The sequence below is a fragment of the Nelusetta ayraudi genome, unplaced genomic scaffold (assembly GCF_046127955.1).
Source record: "Nelusetta ayraudi isolate G7.1 ecotype Tasmania unplaced genomic scaffold, CSIRO-AGI_Nayr_v1 ptg000122l, whole genome shotgun sequence".
Lineage (NCBI taxonomy): Eukaryota > Metazoa > Chordata > Actinopteri > Tetraodontiformes > Monacanthidae > Nelusetta > Nelusetta ayraudi.
This window is the reverse complement of record NW_027466172.1, coordinates 167,780-191,306: the sequence shown is the minus strand read 5'-3', so window position 1 is coordinate 191,306 and position 23,527 is coordinate 167,780. Positions and strand designations below refer to the sequence as shown.

At 43.9% G+C, this 23,527-nt stretch overlaps 1 long non-coding RNA gene across 1 annotated transcript; it reads right to left on the bottom strand.

Annotated features, from left to right (window-relative positions):
• Positions 1-13,034: 13,034 nt before the first annotated feature.
• On the bottom strand, positions 13,035-13,703 carry LOC142904135 (uncharacterized). The gene is made up of 2 exons (XR_012929345.1): positions 13,650-13,703; positions 13,035-13,546 (listed from the first exon to the last, which is right to left on the bottom strand). It is a non-coding gene; the product is annotated as an uncharacterized LOC142904135 (long non-coding RNA).
• Positions 13,704-23,527: the final 9,824 nt, after the last annotated feature.

Here is a 23,527-nt window from a genome sequence, read left to right as displayed (position 1 = left end):
GAAGAAAACATGTAGGAGCCACTGTGCTTTGCAGCCTTATCTATATAAAGTGTAGCAAGTGTAAGAGAAACTAGGCCCTCCGAGAGCCACTCTCTGGTGCTTTTCAACTGAGACTGAGCTCCAACTTGTTTCCTCTTTTTGTGGCATTACCTCACTCTTTCCATACATCTGGGTTTGCCGAAGCAGAATGCAGAGTTTGCATCTGTTTCTAGCGGAGGCTCCAGTCGCTTCTCTCCTGCAGACTGTTTTTTTTTCTTCTTTTTTTATCCCTCAATCCTCCACAGCAGCTCGTGTCTATTCAAATCAAGGCGCTGGCAGAAGACTGCCAGAAGGCGTTTTCACTATCAAATATGAAATCCGCTGTCCTCTGGGTGTGGTAGAGTCCCAGCTCTGATTCCTGTGCAACAAAAAAAACAAAAACAACAACAACAACAACAACAACAACAGCAGAGTGTACAGCCGCAGATGCAAAAAAAAAAAAAAAATCAAAAAAATTGAATTACATGTCATTGCTCGTCTGTAGCAGCCGGTGCCCACTGGAGCCAAACGTCATGTCACACGAGTCCTATTTGCTCCGTTGAGAGCAAAAGGGCGGCGGGATGAAAGTGAGAATGTCTCTCTCAGCTCCCTTGAAGTCTGTCAGTCTCTTTGCTTTGCTTCCTCCATCAGCTGGGACACGGCACAATGCTGGCTGCCTGCCTGGCTGCCTGCCTGACTGCCTGCCTTCCTGATTCTCTCTGTTTCTCAGCTTTCATTAATGGTTGCTGGGCTTTTCCTATGTCTTCTTCAGCCCTTTGTCCCTCTGTTAATTCAAGGCATGCTGCGTGAGGCTCTAATTGTTTTTTTTATTATCTTTATCTTTATTTTCTTATTTGATTTGTTTTGTTTTTTTATTTTATTCTGTTTACCTTCTTATTTTATTTCATTGATGATTTTATTTTTGGTCTTTTTATTCATTCATTGATTTAGTCATGTCAACATATTTTATTTTCCTACTTTCTTCTTTTTTATTTTCAGCCTGTATTTGTGGCAACCGAATCGGGCACCTTCCTTTTCGCCAGTTGATTTCAAAGATGCAAAGATGGGAAGATAAAGTGTGTTCAAAGAGATAGCACGGACTTTAGAGGAGAAGGATAACATCAACAGGGTCAACCACCTCCCCTCCAGTCCTTAATAAAAGTAGACTGGCCAAACCCCTGGGGGTGGCTGCAGAAATCCAAGTTATTTATTTTATTTATTTATTTATTTTTTTAGGGGGGGGGGGGGGGTCTCGAGCAGATAAATGAGCCAACAAGAGGACAGAAGGAGGGGAAAAGAGGAAGCAGAGGAGCACCTCTGTGAAAATGTCTTCAACGGTCCAACATAATGCATTTTATTTGATGACTGAACAATTACAACACCTCTAAGTCTGTGTCCATGTCAGTGAAGAAAAAAAAAAATATATGATTCTCCACAGAGAGGGGCACCCAGGTACTTTGGAAGTTTTATAGCAACGCTTCGAATCACATGAATTGTTCAGCAGTAAGTGAACAGATTTTCCCGCCACACACCTGGAGCGCTCAGCAGCAGGAGAAGATATAAATTTATCCTTTCAATGAAATAAGTTTAGCGTCAGCCTGCAGTTCTCAGGATTCAGTATGCCGGCTGCTGCACCATGGAACCTGCTTGAGGCAAAAGGAAAAAAATAAAGTCAGTCCTGTCTTAGTAGACTACATCACATTGTGGAGGGCTGCCAGAAAACCTCCCATCACCTTTTATCATCTGAGATATTAGCAAGCATGAAATAAAAAGAAAAAGAAGAAAATTAGAATTTCTGTTTTCAAGCATGGTGACTGGAGTGGAATTTAACCTCTACCTGCAGAAACCGGTGCATGAAAATACGAAACATCAAGCAGCAAAAGCGCTGTCCATGAAGGGGTGGGCTAGACCAGGGCTTCCCAAACTTTTCCACACCATGGCCCCCATATAGCATTGGCATCTCGTTGGGGACCCCCTTAGAAAAATAACACAAAAAGCTCCTAGTACAAAACCTAGAGTTAGGCAATCCCAAAGAAACCCCCCATGCCAAAAAAGAAAAAGAAAAAAGGATTAAGTAACTCTGTCTCTCTGATTTTAGGGTTAGGGTTGGTATTAGGTTTGGGGTTGGGGATTGAGGTTAGAGTTGGGGTTAGGGTAAGGGTTAGCGTTAGGTTTGGGGTAGGATTAGGGTAAATGTTGGACTTGTGGGTTAGGCCTTGACTTCAGAATTAGGATTGACGTTAGGATTAAATTTGGGGTTAGGGTTGGTGTGCGTAGGGATTAGGATTAGATTGGGTCAGCGCCACTTCCGACCTGCAAGAACACGCACTTTCACCTTCACCTTTGTATCTACTCCCTGTAACCTCACCAGCACTGCAGCACAGTGGCAGGTGCCGCTGTGTAATGAGTGATGAGAAACTCATGAAGGCTCTGCTGTCGGTTGCTGCTTTATGAGCAGATAAGCCGACCAGTCAATGTCACACATCAAAAAAACCTTGAAGTTGTGTCTGCCTGATTCGTCAGCAGCGTGCTGTGAGTTGTCATTGCTGCTGTCAATCCAAACTTTAAACTTGAGAGTGATCATTTTTGAGCAAATTAAAAGTTAAAGTTTTTTCTTTCTTTTTTTTTTTTTTAAAAAAAAGGGTGTCAAAGGTGTCAGGTATTCCATTTTCTTTAGTCACAACAATATTTAAAATGCATGTTAAATGTCCACGTCACTGGAACAAAAACCAAGGTGCTTTGAAGTGAAATTACGATCTCGGTCCGTTTTCCGTTGTTATTTTCATGAAATAAATGTGTAGAAAACACTTTACAAAGTTAATTCTGTCACACGGCTTAAAATGCTTGACTTGAAATCCACTCAAGGCTCTTTTTTCTTTCTTTCTTTTTTATTTTTTTATAAATCTCTGACCTCCTCTGACTGAGAGCCAGTGTTGGGCATCATCATGCATACAAACCAAACATATTGTTCATTTATGCTGCTCACCTCATAGCTCATTGATTCAGAAATTGGGAGTTGTTTGCACGCCCGTCCCCCATTCTCTCTCTCTCTCTCTCTCACACACACACTCACACACACACACACGCGCACACACACACACACACACACACACACACACACACACACACACACACACACACTTTTAATGAGTTTTCTCAACTCGGCCAAACACAGAGGTTGCGCGTGTGTTGCTGTGCATGATTAGCGCGTGTGAATGGTGTTGGAAGCGAAGGGGTATTGCTGGTCAAACAGGGCCTTGTTAAAAAGTCAATTAAGAAGAAACACGGAGAGAAAGTCAGAAAAAGAATTGTATCTCCTCGCAGCTGTTTTTCGCCTGAAAAGTTGCAAGGGAAACCTTTGCAAATGATTATTTGTGGGCTGGAGACGAGGCTCTTGGAACATGAGGGAATCCAAGATATGACATCCCATTCTGCGTCACTCCGCATCAGACTCAGTCGACACAGTTTACAATTTCACACTTGATCCCTGTCTCCTCCAACCCTCGTCATAACAGAAGAGTTTCAGAGAGTCAGTTCTGAGACGCAGCGGAGATTAAGATAACTGTGTCTGTGCAACCAACCAGTGATGTTACGTGACAAAGGCTTCAATCGTGAAATCCTACTCGTTTACCTTCTCAAAGTTTAATAGAGAGCACATTCAGTGAGTCTTGGGATTTCCATGAAATCCACTTGGCATTCCAACACCAAAAGGCCGTTTCAGCAGAGTTTGTAACTTCAGAAAGAATTTAGAAAGAACATCAGTGAAGGTTTTTTTTTTTAATTGTTCTTTTCTTTTCAAAGATTTTCACTTTATTTTTTTTTTAGTAGGCTCCAAGAAAATCAGGTTTTGCTCTTCACTGAAGCGTTGGCAAGACAATTGTAGCCAAAGGTGATGTCAGACAGTCACACGTGCCATGTCACGCTGTTTTCCTCTTTGCTTTACAGTTTACAATTACAATTACAATTACAATTTTGATTTCTTTTAGTACAGTCAGCCACAACGCACACGACCCCTTCTGCACGTGCACCGTTCTGTCCAGGATGCTCTGGCAAGAAAATGCACCTCACCACACATCCAGTGTTTTTTTTTTTCCTGCTAACAATAAACAAGAGGAAGACGAATATTTCTTGATAGTATTTCTGATTGTTAAAACAGTCAGAAGACTCTTTCCCACTACTGCATTACCCCTTTGTGGAGACAGGGTTTGATTCTCTCGTACAAGTGGAATAAATTTCAGGAATTTTAAGACGCCCCATCAAGCCGGGTCAAAATGAAAAAATGATGAACAACTCAAATAAGGCTAAATGCTTTATCAATACAGCTTGCAGCAGATGGAGCGGCATCCACTAAATAAGTGTTTTAAGGAAAAGCCCAGGGGTGTGACGTTTGGAAAATCTGTATTGGGATTTTTAAAAAAACTGCAAGTCACCAAAATCAATTGCGGTGCAGGAAAAGGTCTCTGCCGTGGTGCACTTTCAAATATCCCCGCCGCATCATGCACATAACTCATGCGGCCACTTGTTAAGAAGACAGACGGGCCCAATATGTTGGAAAAGGGCAACTTGGATAGAGCAAACAAACAGGCCATAAATCTTTCACAGGACAAAGAAAGAGAGTGTTTTTTATCACTTACTTTATCACTTTGCGTAATCTTGTAAACACACATCTCCGCTGCGGTTGTAATTTCCCAAATTGTTTCTCTATCAGCTGGATTGCACAACAGTCATTTCTGGACCGGAAGAAATCAATATTTGAACAGTGCGGAAAAAAATCTTATTCAGCCCAGACCTCCGCCTCTGTCAGCACGCCGCAACGTTTGTTTTTCTTATCGTCAGCGTTGTTGCACTACAGCGGCAGCACGTTGATGGAGCACATCGCTTGCTGAAAAACTACAGTGATTTTAAACGCACTTAATTTCACAGAGTTTACTCTGCATTTCTCAAAGATCCTTCATCTTTCTCGGGTTTCTTGGGTTGGGACTGTGTTGTGGAACTCATTTCTAGATTTAGTGCCCACTCTGCCCTCCACGCCCCCACCCTCCACTCCCACTGAGGACATCATCTGTCTTGCTCTCTGTTTCCAGCACAGACACTTAGAAAATCAACTAAACCCACTAAGCTGCCAAAAATAATAAGTGACATTATGTCCCTCGCCTCACTCACGCAGCCCATTATGTCGGCCACTCCTCACTACTGGAGCCAGTGAATTCCATCCGACAGAGCACACTGTCAACTCGGCGATATATGGGCACAGCGGTGATGACTGGGCTGAGTTGGAACGATTTCCAAGGAAAGCACCAAGTTTAAACCTTCTCTTTTTTTGGCTCCTGCCAAAAGCAGCAGACAGCTCAGGGCTGACTAAAAACAATTTCTTCCCACGATCTACTTAATTGAGACGAAATAAGTTCCCCTCCATTAAAACAAAGATGTTACATAATAAAATAGTTGCATAGAAGGGAAAAAAAAGAATCCTGCATATAACTGATTGTGTTGCTACAACAAAGAATTGTTGTAATGAGGAATATACAATTGACGATGAAGGGTTGAAATTGGAGTGCAGTCTTTAAATTCTTTCAGTTTGATTTTTTTTTTTTTTTTTTTTTTTTTTCCCCCCCACACCTCTGCAGTAAATCACTGTTGATATTTGGAGATTGACTCGCAGGTCACATTGAATGTGGACCTGCAGCCACTCAGCAGGTTGCCAGCTGATCACATTGAACCTCCCGTCCATTCCTTCACCAAATGAATGAGTAAACAAATGCAGGACACCTCATTTAGGTGTTCATGCGCCAGAACCATAAATAATTGTCCAATAACTATGCATTCCTCCTTGACACGTGATCACGGGACTGCCATCATCTGCTTTAGTGAATGTTGTTGCTGTTGTTGTTGTTTGTTTTTGTTTTTGTTTGTTTTGTTTTTTTATCTCTCATGAGATTCAAGGCAATTCAACTCAGGGAGGTTGTGCATCCCATCATCAGCTTGTGTCCCCACAATATCAGCATGGGTTGATCATTTCTTGTTTATCGTACAAAGTACCAACAGGCTTGTGTGAAATCTCTTCAGGCACCTGCCGAACAGCAAGGAGAACAAGCTTCCTCCTTCCTGCTTTTCCTGCGTCACATGGAACGATAATCCAGATCTGATTGGCAGAAAACGGTGACAGCTGCACAACTGTGCTGGCAGAGGCCAGTTGCAGTTCGGCACCTGTCCACCAGTTGGCGGCAAAGAGCCCAACCTGAACTTTGCCCACGTCACCACACTTTTGCTGTGTCTCAATTCAAGGTCTGCATCCTTGAAGTACGCATTTTGAAAGGAGGTTGCGTCATAGCACTGCGCGAAGGCTCGTCCCAATTCCCAAGGGTGCTTAGGACGCTCAAAATGCGCACTCGGAAATACGCACTCGTTTTAGCCGATTGCAAGGATGCACCGCTACTATCCTTCGCGTACTTGTGTATCCCATGATGCTTTGCGTGCTGCTGCAAATCATCGTAGGATCCTGGAAAGTCAGCTGAAATTAGCGGCATGTACTGGCTAAGACACAACATAGAAATTTAAATATTGAAGTCTCACATAAAGTATCCAGTTTTTAACGTAGGATTTAACTTATTTGATCATCCAGTGGCATCGTTAGATGGCGAACCAATGGTTAGCTTGATACTATAAAAACGTCACTTCCGGGGTTGGCCAGCCGGAGGGAACGGCGGTGACGAAACGAGGAAATACGCCGAAGGCTAGACCGTACCAAGTGGTTACCAGGGAGGCGGGGTTTGGTCCGTCCTTCTAGTTCCGGGTACTCGAAGAACGCTTCCTTCAGACGGAGGACACTCGGTCTGAAGGGTGCAGACCCTGAATTGAGACACAGCATTTGTACACAGCACTACACCTGTACCAGATCACAATCAACCACCAGTACAAAAGTGACTCACTCCACACAGAACACAGGACTTCAGAGACACTGCTGGTAACCTGGCTTTCAGTTATTGTAATTATGTTGGTTGTATGTGGAGATGTTTGATGTTCTAATGTGTTTAGACCCTTGTTTAGGTTTTCAACCCGGTGATACCTGCTGCAAAAACTCCTGCCATAAGAGCTAAAAATAAATAAATAAATAATATATGTATATATATATTCAACATAAAAACAGTAAGAATTGATCCTGAGTTTTTCCGAAGTCTCTTTCTGAAGTTCTGAGGCCTTTCAAGTTGGATCAAGATTATTACAAACGTCAAACCAAAAATAATTTGTTAACAACAAATGTCTCTGCTACAGCCAGGACATCAGACTCGGTCAAAATAATTATGATAAAATATTTTTGTTCAGTCTTCAAGTTTCCACTATGCATGTGTTTATGCCAACAAAACCAACTCAGCTACTATGGCAAAGCCTTATCTGGAGCTTTGCAATAGTGTCATCACAAAATTGTATGGTAAATGTGTCAGACATTGATGAGAAATACATGAATGAACAAAGCTGTGAACATAGTTTCTTGAAAACAATAAGTGCTAGTCAGGGATGAAGACAACTGTTCAAATACACTTGGCTTTAAGATGTCAATGTAATAAAGACCACCTTTTGCAAATTGACTTATTCCAAATTCAGCTTCATTCCAATTGTGGATTTGTTTCTTTAAACATTTAAATTGGTTTTGGGCCCTGCGATGAACTGGCGACTTGTCCAGGGTGTCCCCTTGCCTTCGCCCTATGACAGCTGGGAGAGGCTCCAGCAGACCCCCGTGACCCTGAGCTCGGGACTAAGCGGGTATGGAAAATGAATGAATGAATGAATGAATTAGTTTTGTGCTGATTTGAAAGATATTTTGTGATTTGCCAAATTTAAACATTGATTTGAAGGCGAGACGAAGCCAAAACTCTTTTTAAGGACCTAAAAGATATTTAAATATTAAATGATGAAAAGGCTTTGTACCTTGAGGAAGCTGTGCCTTTCAAGTCTGTTAATGAATGAGAGAGATCAAGATCAAGAGATAATTACAGCCAAATAATAATAATTTGAAATTCTGAATTCTTGGCCAACACTTTCAATTAATGTAATAGATTAGGAATATAACATTACCCTTGGGGGGAATTGCGTCAAAGAAAATAATAATACAAAGAATCAGGAAGAAAAACCGAGAAGTGTTTTTAATGGAGTGAAGCAGGTGAAATATGCACATTTTTAATTCACATCCTGATAAAGACACCAGGAGCCTCTTCGCTGGGAAGATGTCAGGCCTCCTCTGCCTTTGCTGGTGTAAGCTGTTTACTCTCCGCTGGGACAACTGGCGCTTTTTGAACTCATCCCTGTTGTAAAGGGTTTGGAATAAATTGTGTGAGATCTTCTACTTTTTGCACATTGTTTATTAGGAACATTTTTTTTTTTTAATTCTCTTGTGCTGCTGCTATTTAGATAACGATGTAAAGCATCAAATTCATCCACGATGAAATCAAAGTAAACACTGTCCCACAGCATTTTGGTTATGTAACAATTTGCTTGCTCCTGGGATCTTTTGAAACAAATTTACGAGGCCCATGAAATATCTGTTTAAGCTCTGTCGTCGAAAATATAGATACAAGGACATTTAGAAGTGACAATGATCCTTCTAAATTTGCTCTTTTATTTCCTCCAGGGAATAGCTTGACAGTAACATGTATCACCTCACTAAAACGGTTTGGCCGTTATCTGCAGAACTATTCTGGTTCACAGCACGACTGCAAATTATTGTGCAGCAAACACTACCCAATCACTAGATGCTCAATTGTGTTTGAGAGGCTTGTTGAAGTTTGTTTGATATTTTTGTGTAATGTATCATCTAACCTTGCAATGTAGCTTGATTGCTGATATTATAAGATTGGAATGTGACCATTTCAGCCTCAGCATCAAGGAATGAGTCACTGTCCTTCGAGGATAAAGAGGCAGGAGACAGAAGAGCGGCCAGTCACAGCCTGAGCATGAAGCAACAGGAAGGGTTAAGAGAGAAGCAAAAGTGAGTTTTAAACAGCGTTGCCAGTGTTGGCCTATTGTCTTTTTCCAGAACCCTGTGGGGTTATTGTCAAAAAGCGACAAGGAACAAATTGAACAACTTTTTTTCCCCATTTTTGTTTTGAAACTGGGGAATTCCAGCAACAAAGCAATAAAACTACTTCCCCAGTCCCGAGGCAATGTGGTGGCCAGTCTCTCTGCAGTAGCGCAGCGGTAGCAGCTCAAAGGCTGTGAAATCTGATGATCAAGAATTATTTTGGCATTTAAAAAATCTTCAATTTTTACCGCCCTTTTTATTAAATGATCAACAAGTTTTGCGCTAAAATCTTATTTAAATAATTGTGGCTTAAACAATCAGATTAGTCACAATAAGTCAGACTGGAGTAGTTATTTGCACTCAGGCTTAAATCTGAGTGAGTTTTCTCCCCCGCGTTTGCCGAACCTCACTCTTAAAGGAGCAGCAGCCCGCTGAGCAAGTACACAAGTATTTACTTGAAAAAAACTGGATGAAGAGAGGATGAGTTAGTGGGACAATGGCCCTGTTTGCACTTGGTCATTTCAAGCATTTTTCGTATTCCGGTCGGCAAAAATCACACTAAGTAACCAAGTGCAAACAGTCCAAATCCGTATTGTCATCCGATCACTCGAACCACCTCGGGGAGGTGGTTTCGATGCTTCGCATAGCATCGAATAGCATTCGTCACGGACGTGTGAACAGAATGCGATCTCAGTCCACATTAACGACCGCCTACTCCACTCACCTCTCCCGTGTACCTACTCGGTCGGCGCCCCACCTCCCGGCGTCGTCATTATAAAGTTACAAACAAGAGGTAGGTGGGGCAGGAGGGGAGCGCAGTGGGTACGGGGGGCGGTGCCATTGCCCCACCCTGCCTATGCCGAGAACCGGCCCTGTTGCTGAGAATGAATGGTTTCTGCCGTTCTGAGATTGGCACAGTGGCTGCATTGCCAGTTGTGTTGCCAGACCTAGACAGGATTTGTGATTTAAAAGAACAAAGGCAGTGGAGGATATTCTGTGTGAAGAGACTTTTTTTTTCCCTACCACCGCCTGGATTTGCCAAGACTTTAGTCATGCACCAAAGAACAGCGGGGCTTGACTCGGAGCCATGACACATCTCTTGCACCAGGATGAGAATTTCTTTCAAGCAGGAAAAAAAAGAAGAAATATATAAATATATATATATATTAAAATATATATGTGTGTGTGTGTGTGTGTGTGTGTGTGTGTGTGTGTGTGTGTATACACATATATATATATGTGTGTGTGTGTGTGTGTGTGTGTGTGTGTGTGTGTGTACACATATATATAAACATATATATGTTTGTGTGTGTGTGTATACACATATATAAATATATATATATATATATATATATATTTATATATATATATATATATATATAAATATATATATATATATATATATATAAATATGTGTGTGTGTGTGTGTGAGTATATATATATATATATATATATACACATATATATAAACATGTGTTTGACCACTTTGGAATTGAAATGATGTGCCAAGCCATCTCTCACGAAAAGGTATTTTTTTTCCCTCATCCATACATTCATGATGAGTTTCTTTTTCAAGACCTGTAAAATAAATTCAGTGTAATGGGGAAGTGTGAACTATCATGTCATGCTTGGACTTTATCTTTGTTTCCATGTGATTTTTTTTTTTTTTTTCAGTCTGAATATGTTCACACAAGAAAAAAAGCAACAACTTTCCGACCTTGTCCGGCCTACCACCTCATCACCTCCCCTTTGTTCCTGCAGACTGATAAAAACGCTTCAACTGAGTGCCTCGGCTGTTGTTTTCAGAGGTATTGCAAAGTAAAAGTTAGGACTACCTGTTCTTGCATCATTATCTGCTTCCTTGGGGAAAAAAATAAACGTATAGAAATTCCAACGTTGACAAAGACAGTGACTGCTGGTAGATAGTGCGAAATACAATGTATTCAGTGTACCAGTGTCATGATCACCATGGCCACATGGTCCAAGACCTTTAAAAATGTGTTCAGAATAGGCACAGCAGTGATGTTTGTGTGTTATCTGCAGTTGTCAATGAGACTGAATGAAAGACTGAATAAAACAACACCATTTCCTGAAAAAATAATGAAAAAATTAAAACCTTTTGGGTCCTGCAGGAGAAAGTCGTAGATTCAAGCATGACGCACTCTGCCATCACTCATAACAAGCACACACGACTCAAGGGCGCAATCACAGGTGTCTGTGCAAACAATGTGCAGCCAGCCGAGTGATTGCCGGAACCCTCCACGGCAGCAGAGTGAGAGCACAGCTCGACTGGGGCGGGGGGGGGCCCGCCATGGAAGAGGAGGTCGGCAGAGATGTTGAGTCACACACCAGCAGCACACAAGGTCCCGAAGTCAAGCGCGGAGAGGTCGATTCCAGTCCTTGACGACGGCGCCACACCATGGCGCATTGAGAGGAGAACGCGTCGGGCTGCCTGTCGGCACTCGTTGATCCTTCCGTTATCGATCCCACACCATCTGGGAAAGACAATCCCAGTGATGCATTCATGTGTCGGCCGGCTAGGGAGGTTGTCCCCCCACCCCCCCCCCACCCCCCATCGTCATTAGTCAATCAAAGGGTAAGTCTGCAGCTCAGCAACTGCCTTCATGAATAGCCTCCCAGGAAAGACATGAGGTGACCACAAATCGATGGGCCTACAAAAGGTGGAGGAAGAAAACAGGAGGTGACTGTGCGGCCTAAACGCCCCGCTAATGAAAGCAGCTGTGGTAAAATCAACGAATAAGACTAAAATGCCAAAGTTGGCAGGTGATGATGGCCAATAAACGAGTTGTCTCGACCAGTTTCCATGAACGAGAGATGTTCTTGTGATAAAGTACAAGAGAATTAGATATGCTGGAAAGCACTGAACACGTAATTCTCTCACATTGACCAAAAGGAAATCAAAGCATCTTGTGATCACTCCTGTGTCCCAAAAGGAAATTGCCTTTGTTGACAAACTATTTAATGATTTGGAGAACCTGACAATGAATTAAGCATGATAATATACAAGATGTTTCCATTATGGCAGCAGCTAACCCATCTTTTTCTACATGTGTGGTTATCTGTCAGTAGATCAGACTGATTTCAAAGACTTTGCAAAATTTTTTAAGTGATTGTAGTCATTGCAATGGTATTAGTGGGTTTTAATAGTGGTGTTTTGAATCTAAAATAGACACTAGGCAGACAGCTTCCTCCGGCATTGCGTCTAATCTATCTTCCCAATTACTGGTGATGCTGCCGATGAGCTTGACACTGGGTTAAAAAGAAAGTTTGGACGGGTCGGGTGAAAAGAGTGAAGACAGGCGTGTGTGTGTGTGTGTGTCTAGGCATGTGTCAAAAGTTGGAGGTAAAGTAGTTTCTGGAATGCATCACAATTAAACATATCACAGCTCTAATGAAAGGGCCCCCTTTTGTGGACATTTTCACATTTAATTGATTCATCTTGGTGGTCCAATTCCAACAAGGTTTGTTTGGTGAAAACATTCCTGCAGTCCTTACCGAACAGGAGTCTCTCTCACTCAGCCTGAGGAGGCTGTTTTGGGTCGATCCCTCCCTCCCCTACTTGCTTCACCCATAGCGCTGCATTGGAATAGCCCACTCTATTGTGATTGGTCAGGCGCTCGCCTCTAGCGCAAGCTAGCAGCGAACTGCTAGCTCTCATTCAGTTGTGTGTCGCCCACATTAGAAAAAGTCTGCAGTGAAGTTGCTCTGATCATCAGCTGCACTTATGATGGAGAGAGTGGAGCAAAACAATTCAAACAGCTTGTTTTAGCCCAGTAACAGCAATCCATCTAGAAATGCTCAATTTGTCTGCGTTCCTATTTGGTGTGCTTGTTGGCACACCAGTAATGCAAAACCACATGTTGTTAACCCTCCTGTTATGTTCGTTTGTCAGGAACAGCAATGATGTTCCCGGGTCAGTTTGACCCAATGCGATTTTAAGTCTCCTGAAGATTTCAGAAACAAAAAAAATCCTAACAAGCATTGTTGATATTTTATTACTAACTCCATTACTAACTATTGTGTCAATATTTAGTGCAATGGTGTTCCTTACCCCTAACAGGTAATGGTTCAATTAGGAAAACTTAATCGTTTTTCATTTAAAAGAAATGCATTTTTGCACTTTTTCTCATGTTTCACCACTTTATTACTTTTGAAAGACCAACATATAAAACACAATAGTTCTACAGAACAATAAAACATAACACTTACATTTTGTTTTACATACATGCAGTGTTTGTGAACCAAAAATGAACAAAATAACAAGCAAAATGCAATCGCAATATGAACAAGGTGTGTGTGTGTCTGTCTGTCTGTCTGTCTGTCTGTGTGTCTGTCTGTGTGTCTGTGTGTCTGTCCATCTACACAGCACATGAGTGACATGTTATCACAAATGAATTGTTTGTATTTGGCACAGGTCATGTTTGTCTTGCCCTCGTCAGATGGCCTGCAGACCTGGCACCTCTTTCTCTTTCTTTTCACCTCAGAAGCAACCTAGAAACAAGAGGACCATGATTACTTCACTATGGTGTATCCCAAGACACACATAACACACTCCCAAACACTTATACACACACAAACTAACTTACTTACTTACCTCACACACTGGTGTGCTTGGTGTAGTCCTCTTCTGGATCTCCCTCACTGCGTCCTTGGCAGGTGCATTTTGTAAAGGTCTGCCTGGCAGACTAATATTGGTAGCACTCCCATGCAGATAATCTTTTGTTTTTCCCCTCCCCTAATGAATGGGGAGCATGGCATTGGTCCAATCTCCCATTAGTCCGACAAATTGCCCATTGGTCCAACCTCTCCTAACCCTAACCAAAAGTGTAACCCTAACCCTGATGGGAGGTTAGACCAAAGGGCAATTCGTCGAACTAATGGGAGGTCGGACTAATGGGCAGGTCCCATTGAGTCTCTACTGAATGCAGGTGAAGTTTTATCACGAGAACATAAATGATTCACGTCAAAAGTCATAACACCTGTGTGTGTGTGTGTGTGTGTGTGTGTGTGTGTGTGTGTGAGGGGGAGAGATTAAGGTGAAATTTGTCTTACAGTTGAAAAGAAAGAACAAATAGTCTGACATTTCTGACACCCTTTTACCTCCATTTTGACTGCCGGGACCCGAACAGTATCTATGTAATATAAACATTGGGGCATTGGGGGGCATTGGGGGTAAACAACGCAGGGGCAGAAGGGACGCAATTATATTTCCCGTCATGCTGAATAGGTGGCAGCAGCAGCTCATGCCGGGGAGACGAGGGAAGCAGTGCAAATGCGCCTGATAGTTTATCTTTTTTGGTGGTTGCAAATATGTGAGAAAAAACATTTTCATTTTATATATCGTTTACACTAATTAAGGCAAGCAGAAGAAGTTTCATACTGAAAAAATATTTTCAACTGTATTTCCTAGATCCTCAAACTTTAAAACGGGTCAAGTTGACCCGCAACATAACAGGAGGGTTAAAGAGCTGGAAAGTCTATCTTTCATAATACAGCCCCTTTGTTAGAAAAAGAAATGCAGATGGAACCACCAAGGTACAGGCAGAAGCATCTGGGCTTGAGAAAAAAGAAAAATATGTCGGACTAATCTCCAGAGAGCCCGCGCGTGACTGTGAGACTGCGGCTGCCAGAAAAACCTGGCGAGCGTTACCATTAGAGAGGCACAGGGGAGCAGGGGATTTGTGCCAAAAACACTGAGACCTGGGAGACACGAGGGCATTAGGTGCTAAAGGCGAAAGATGCTAAAGGCCGTGTGTGTTTACAGAGAGCAGAGCAGCGAAGGCAGGCAGTCATGGAGTGCTATATAGTTGTAGTTTTCATGCTGAGTAAGTTGTGCTCGTCTTCATAGTGTGCACAGGATTTTAGTTCCCTTGTTCCACCTTTTCAGAGCGTGTCCTAAAACCCACACTTGTACCGATCTGCTCGTGATGTCACAAAGGGCACTGGCACCTATCAAACACCAATGAGAAGACCCTGAGCCATGTGACTGTGATCACATCCAAGTGAATGTCAGTGAAGATATGGTCAAGTATTATCTTTATGCTCCCTGTTGTCAATTTACCATTGGCTTTCCGTAGTGAGGTATCAGTGAGAGGCTCATTCATTTGCTTTCCAAAACGCTTGGTGTAGTCATTCATTTAGCAGCAAGGAAAAAGCCTGAGCGAGAAGACGTTACTGGCCGTGTGCCTGGTGCTCCAGTGGCGCCAGTCAAATTCTTCCAACTTGCGACTGAGGTTCACGCGATTGAATACTAAGCGCTCCGAAACTTTTTTTGTTGGACAGCAGATGGCGCTCCTGCGCGTTTTAGTGTCCTGCATTCAGGACCGGAGGACCATGGAGAGGGCGACCTTCACGTTCCCCCCTCGCCCTGCTCAGCTTGTTAGCACCCTTTACGATCTCCCGCCTTTTACACCTTCTCTCATCATCTCTGACATTTCACACACACACACACACACACACACGCGCACACGCACACACTCACACACACCGGACGACCAATTTTCCCTGCTGAAAGTTTAGCTTCTGAACACCTCCCACGCGGAGGTACTTATGAGCCGATAAGTAAAATTATCTCCCTCCCCTGGGCCCCCTAGCGATTGCGTTCGTGTTACCCATACGTGCACGTAGGACAGCACATGAGGAAGGAACACCTGGCCCACTCAGTGGGCCGCCGCATGCCCACTAATGAGAGGAATCGTCGGGGACTCTTTAAGCACTCGCAGGCTCAGCATCCCTCCCATCAAACAACTGACACACACGCGGTCCACCGCTGTAAACAACGCAGGGGCAGAAGGGACGCAATTATATTTCCCGTCATGCTGAATAGGTGGCAGCAGCAGCTCGTGCCGGGGAGACGAGGGAAGCAGTGCAAATGCGCCTGACAGTTTATCTTTTTTTTTTTCCGTCTCTCCTCTTCCTCCTCTCGTGGCTGCGGGCTCAGCTTCCCGTGGGAGACGCCGACTCGGAGGCCCGTCCTGTCAGGAAAGCCACAAAATCAAACTCAGAGTACATGGTCAGAGCTAATGGACATGGGTTTGCTTTGAGGCGGGTCAGCCGAGCCCAGCGGCAAAGCAGATCTCTATGTGTTGGCGCGGTAGCTTAGATTTTTTTTATTTTTTTTTTTAATAACGGCAAAAGCGATAAGATCAACAAGCCTCCGAGCTATTTTTAGCATCAGGTCTGTAAAAAGCGATCGCCATCAACTTTTTTCCGCTGCTGCCATCAGCAGCCGCTTAATTAGGAATTATCTCTCGTCCCAATGTCAGTAATTAACTCGACTGCTCCTGGACTAGGGAGGGGTGGCGGGGAAAAGAAAAATGCGTCAGGAGACAGAAGTCAAGGCCGGGGGTTGCGGCTTAATCTTCAAGAAGGGGGCGCCTTGACCCCCGTTTTTCCGGTTCACCTCCACCAATTTGAGCTGTTGACGAGACGCACAGATTAAAGATAAATAAAAATTAAATCTAAAAAAAAGAAAATTCTCAAGGGCCCTCCGAACAATTTCGGGGACGTATTTTGGGAGCCGCGCATTTGTTGAAAGAAAATAACGGCGCGTATGAAAATAAGGTTTACACTCCAGGGCGCGAGCAGGCTCTAAATCAAGAACACGAGTGCGTGCACGCACACACACACACACACACACGCACGCGTGCGCTGGTACGCAGACAGCAACCTTCATCGCACCATCTGCAAAGAGTATCAGAGGAGTCTGGGAACTCCCTGTTCCCTTCGGAGATCGCCCTCCCCAGGGCCACATCTTATCTCTGAATTCCCAGCGCCGGCGCGCCAACAACGAGGCCTCTCACACGGCTTTTATCGCTGGAAGGAGGTGGGGGGGGGGTGTTTTGGGGGGTTGCTGCGAGGTGAGAGCCCCCGCCGTGTAAGGCTGCGGCCGATGCTTTTTCCGCCGCGCCGGCGTCTGTTCATCTGTCGCGCCAGGTGCACAAAAGCACAGAACGGGGGGGGGGGGGGGGGGGGAGAGAGGACGTGGAGTGAGACATCCGCAGGGAGGGAGCGAGAGGTGAAAACAGGAGAAATGTCAAGACCTGGAAGCTGCTCGCTGACCCATTGCAAGAGAGAGAGAGAGAGAGAGAGTAAAAAGGCCACTGGCAGCGCCACCAGCACTGCACAAAGTCCTAGATGAGGTTGCGCACATGCACACGTACACGCACGCACATGCTGAGGCCGAGATCAGTCTTCAAGCTTTCCTTTTTCATGAGGCTTAATATAGTCAGGGCTGGCACAGGCCACTCCATTAGACTGCATGACGACTTCCCATGATGCACCGGGCCCCTAAATATTTCACCATCTCGTCTAATTACCGCCACTCCCACCTTCCTCCCCCCCGCCCCCTCCCCCCCCCCGGCTGCAGCAAGGCACTGCCAGGCATTCTGTAGAATTCTGCAGAATCATCTCATCATCAAAATCATCTTCCGAATGCAATTGTCGCCTGTCGTCCAGCACAGACGCAGCCTCATCATTAAGCATCTGGTTCCTACACCTGCCTCTGGATAGGCTGAAGACCGCTGGCTCTTGCTGTGATCCGGCCCCTCACCTCGTTACCCTCACACCTCCAAACTCGGACACGGTTTGCGACATACAGACTACGTTCCCCACGAGCAATATTCTTCGCTCAGTACGTTTACATGCAAAGCTTAATTGGACTAAGCTCATACTGGAAGTCGTTTTTTTCCCTCTCCTTGTCCCTGAACGGTTGCACGTTCATTGAAGGATATTATTATTATTATTCATTAGACTTGGTAGATTTAGAAGATTAGAAGATTTTGGCTGCATTGTGTGTTTGAGTTTGACACCTGTGCACTAATGAGTAAATATCACAAAAAGAAAAACGTAAAATTACTTAAAATGAGTTTTTAGGAACGGCATAAAAACATATCGTAATCAGAAATAAATTATTTCGAGAATATCGGCACATTGGTGATCGCAAAAAGTCAACATGGAACTTCCCTATTTTTTTTTGCATGAAAACCCTCTCGTCCATCGGTTGCTGTCTGCCTTCAGGCTGACAGCACGGCACACGTTAAATGCGCGATGCTAAGCTGGCACTGAGCAGACAGATTGATTGAGGAGTCAATATTTTTGTCCCAGTTGTATTTTGAGCTTACAGCCACATAATGTTTATACCAATAACCGGACACAGCATTATACACCCTGCGGGGCAATCAGTGTCCGCACAATCCAATTAATTGCAACCGCTACGTGCCATCTCATCGCCTGAGACTGAGCTTTAATTACAGCGTAATGGCTCCTGCCATGAAACCGAATAGAGAGTCAGTGGCGATGAGACGATTTTGTTTCTGCGTCCAGACGTAATGTCTCGATTTATGCTTCCGCCGACGATAGGTTTTTGCTGGAGTCAGGAGGAAGGACAGTTTGTGTGTTTTTGTTTGTTTGTTTGTGAAGATCCAAATTAGCTTCTGTGAGGCAGCAGCTATGCATCCCGGGCTCTTCATGTTTTCATCGTCGACAGGAACACGAGTGCGGGAGGTGCAGAAACGACACCCGAGGTGCACCTCCTCCAAAAAGAGACGCTTTCACACCCTTGGGACTCGTTGAATCTCATCAGCCCAAAATGTTTGTCTGAGTGTTGCTTATTGGCTTCAGCGACGATGGAGGGCAACTTGGAACCTGAGATTGTGCTGAATCAGTGTTTTTGCGGATCAATTTGCAGACCAACAGTTAGAGTGCTGTGCATTCAAAGAAGCCATTTCACACACCACATGGTAGTTATTTAAATCACTGTGGCCTTATTATGGTCTGTAACATTTATGCTCATTGTGACCTTTGACCCCTGACTTTGACAAGGCATTTTACTCCACGTGGCCAATCACTGAATATTTTTGCTTCTAAGAACTATGTTATGAAAGCAGATCAAAAGATACAGAAATATTCAATGCCAATGTTCAGTCTCGAAAGCTACTTTGTAGTATCTAACTAATAGCCTAATTGAGTGGGCTTTGAAAGGCCTTTCAGGTCACAGCCAGGCTTTCAGGTAAAGCAATTTTTTTCCAGATTTTCTTTTTTTTCAGATGTAAACAGATATCACAGCAAACACAAAAAGCTTGGGTTAAAAACTGCAACAAAAAAAAAATAGCATCCAACTAGCAGCAACTAGCAGCTAAAGGGCCTCCTGAGCGCAATGCTTTACCAATATGGTTCAACTTCACTGTAAAAATGAGCAGTGATAGATAATCCTCCCCCTTGATGAACTCTGTTGTCCCAGAGACATTACCCCCAGTGCTATGTCATCACTGCTCCTCACACCAGTACAGCTACTTCCCCGTCCTTTCTTATCACATGGCTAGAATAGCACAAACAGCACTGCTTATAGCACTGAGTACCGCAACAGACCCAGGCTTTTATGTAATCACCATATAATTGCAATGCCAATACTACCTTCCTTAAAACATGACATCTACTGGAGAATGACTAAAACATTGTTTGAGAACATACTACTGAAAACAGCGAAAACAAATTACAGATGAGTCCTTTTTTTGAACTGCATTCAATGGCAATAAACATATTAAACTGTCAAATTTATTCATAAACATCAATTGGCGAAACAAACAACAACAAAAAAGCAAAACAAGCAAACTTACTTGGGTGGCCGCTTGGTTCCAGAAAGTTAAATAAAAAAAAATAAGCCACCCCCCCCCCCCCCTTTAAATGACCCACTTCCTCTTCCTGATGGCTGATATGTCCACCTGATGTCTTCCACTGAGAAAAATTGGTGGATCTAACAACACAATAAAATAGAAGGAAAGAGAAGAAGGGGAAAGAGGGAAGAAGGGAAGAAGAATCGGTGGTGGTGGTGGGGCACAAATATTATGTTCCTATTTTTTATTTGGGTCCCAACCATCATCATAAACTCATTCATCTTCTATACCCGCTTATTCCTATTCAGGGTCACGGGGGTCTGCTGGAGCCTATCCCAGCTGTCTTAGGGCGAAGGCAGGGTGACACCCTGGACAAGTCGCCAGTTCATCGCAGGGCCACATAGAAACAGACAATCATTCACACTCACATGCACACCTACGGACCATTTAGAGTGTTCAATTGACCTCACATGCACGTTTTTGGAGTGTGGGAGGAAGCCGGAGAACCCGGAGAGAACCCACGCAGACACACGGAGAACATGCAAACTCCACACAGAAAGGTCCCTGGGCCGGAATCGAAGCCACGACCTTCTTGCTGTGAGGCGCCAGCGCTAACCACTGCGCCACCGTGTCGCCCTCATCATAAACTACTCACCCAAATCCACCGACCGTCCCTAACTGTCTCGTCTGTCACTTTGTTCAGTCTCTTCCTCAAACTCTGTCTTCTCTGCTCCACCAGGAGAAAATGTGTCTGAGCTACAGTTTAATTCTCTCAAACTTTGGATTTAGGGATTTTCTGCAGAACTGTGATGTTTTTAAGAAGAGTCTAAAGAAGTCAAAAGCAAATGCTGTTAATTTGTAATTAGTTTTTTTGTGAAAAATTATGGATTTTTGCTAGCTGTGAGTCTCTGTATATTTGCTGTGACAGATGATGTGGGCTTCGACAGTAAAATTGCCAGTAATATTTTGTGTACGTTCGTAAATTTCTGACCAATCCGCTGACCGTGGCGCAGCACATCTGTCGCTGTTCAGTGAGGAAACTCGTTAAGTTGAAGACCAGTACAAACATCGGTGTTGTACCACACTCCATTTGTTTCGTTGTTGTGCAACAAAAGCGGTTAACCGGAAGTTAACACACATCGGAAAAGACTCATAACGCCCCCTAGCGTGGGAGAGGTGGACGCGTCCCCGCCAATAATTTGATTTTCTCAGCTGCATGTATACTGGCACAAGAAGAGAAGTCTGATTAGACGAGAAAACCGAATTATAAGCTTAGCCCGATTAAGCTCTGCATGTAGCTTCACACTTGCCCTGGAACGATCTGTTGGTTTTCTCTTTCGATTGTGCAAAGCGCTTTGAGACGACTGGTTGTGATTTGGCGCTCAGTCAAAGGTTGATTTAGTCGACTCGATTGAGAAAAAAAGACACGCAAGCGTCCTGAAACTTCAAAGTCGCATTTCTCTCATAAACCTCCCCCAAACAACGATTGAAACGTCTCCTCAATGGCATTTCCATCTGACTGTGCCGTTTTCACACAAATCAAGACGTAACCCTGCTAATGCGGAATAACGAGAGACGGCGCCCTCTTCTCTCCCGCAAAGAGTTTTGTTCAGTATGGAGGTACACGGCTGTTCAATGAGGAGCCCGGTGGTCTGATCAGCATTGCTAAGCAGTTTGGTGAGGCAGCAGACGACGGCGGAGAGAGCGCGCCACCGGGACCGACCTGAGGAGTCCCATCCTTTTGAAGTGGTAATTTGCCCCAACCTGAGGGAGGGTCACCAAATTGAAATGTCTTCCAACGGTGACAGGCTGCCGAGCCATCGAGGAGGGGCTGGGGCCTGGGGGGCAGAGACCAGAGAACAAAGATGGATGCTTGATTTCATTGGAGTCACTGTTAGTGGAAAAAACGGAGGTTGGGGGCATTATTTCTGCTCCCAAATCCAGTGTTAATGTGAGTTTTATAAGCTCTCTTTTACGTACTTCATTGATTTAACACCCCCCCCCTCCCACACCCCAATCATTATAATTCAGTTTTCATCTAGAATGTATTTGAATATGTCTCAGAGAAATGGTTAGCATTTATCTATTGCTGCTGTGGAATGGGGAAAAATAGTAATAAAAATAACGCATAGTGGTGGAAAACATGTTTTTTTTTTTGTTTTTTTGTTTTTTTTGAAAGGGGATATGTGGTTACAGGCAGCCTTGAATTATGTGAGCAAATGAATGGCGATAAAGCTTCAGGTCAAACACTGACCTGGCCTCCAATACAGCAGGCTCTCCACTAATAGATTCCTGCACACGGCGGAGAGACGAGAAAGACAATCCAGAGACAGGCCCCTCATCTTCTTGCAGGCAGAAAGATAAAGAAGCAGAAGAACAAGACGTCCTTCTATGTGAGGAAGAAAAAAAAAGTGAAGGGTTCAGGCGATACGTTTTAGAAAAGCCGGCGCCTCTGCACCTTTGTTCTCCGGCGAACACTCAGCTTTTTATTTCGCAGAGCTTGAAGCAGAGGCCTTTGCGTCCGACCTCTCAGATCTGCGTTTTATTCAAGTGGTTTTTTATCCGGCTCCTCCATTGAAATAGCCATCATAACACACAAGGGTGAGCACACACACACACGGGCGTGTACAGATGAAAGGAGTTATAATCGTGGCAGCATGGAGACCTGGCTCTCCAGAGGGACCCTGTCGAGGTGCTTGTCCCACCTCTACCCCCCCCCCCCCCCCCCCCAGGTGAGGTGGGATGGTGAGGACCCTCCCCACCCCTCCCCGGTCCCCGCCCAACCCTACAAGAGGGATCCAGGGAGTCTCCCTGCAACGCTGCAATGTCTCCATCTGTTCTTCAACTGCAAGCCAAAGGAAGAGGAAAATTCAGCAGTGCTAAAAGGATGTGATGACGTTTAAGTGTGTCATGTTTGGAGATTTTCAAGAAGAAACAGTGACGTCAAGTAGTTACGTTTTAGATAGCCGTGGTCTCTCACTTAAGTCCCCTTAGGGACTCCCCTGCCTTACCTCTCCTGAGCTTGCCAGTGAACTACGGACGGCCTGCGAGCACTGTGCTGGATTGTCCATCCACAGAATCCTTAGAAATAGGGCGGTGCAAGATGGCAGCTAACTGGGTGCAAGACCCATGGCTCTATGTATATTCCTATATGTATATAACAATTGTACCAAAGGTAGGAAAACCTAAATTACTTTTATTGTACTGTGAGTATATTCTTATACGTACGTACGTACGTATTTGTGGACTTAATAGTGAAGCTTATTTGTGAAGCTTTTACCACTATAAAAATCAAAGATTAAGGCAAATTGTATACACTGGACCATTAAGTGACACATTCTGACCAACACTGTTGAATTTCTACATCAGAATTCATGATAAAAGTGACAACATTTCTGATGAAGGTCTCATTGAGGAATCATTGCTTGCCGTGGTGCTTTGGTTTTTTTGCTGCAAAAGGTCATCTTTTACTTTTGCCTCCTCCACTTTCTCAGAAAGTGCATGACACAGAGCTTTTGACCACAAGTTGGGTTTTTTTTTGTCTTTGTATGGCTTCTTTAAATGATATTAATAAGAAGACATTGAGCCATGGTAGCCACATACGGTAGCAACTATTTCATTTTCTGAGGCATTTCGGCTTTTCATACATTTTTAATCCGTTGTGGTTCACCTGTTGAAATTTTTATTTTGCACTGTGTTCAACATGCAGGGCAACCTGATCAAAAAACAAGGTCAAGCGTCCACAACCCCCACAGCAACTTTAATGCAGGCACATTAGAGGTACAAATATATAAATTTCCAATATGGCATCGTTTTTTCATTTTTCAGGAGTCAATTTTTCACTTTCCTACCATTTCAG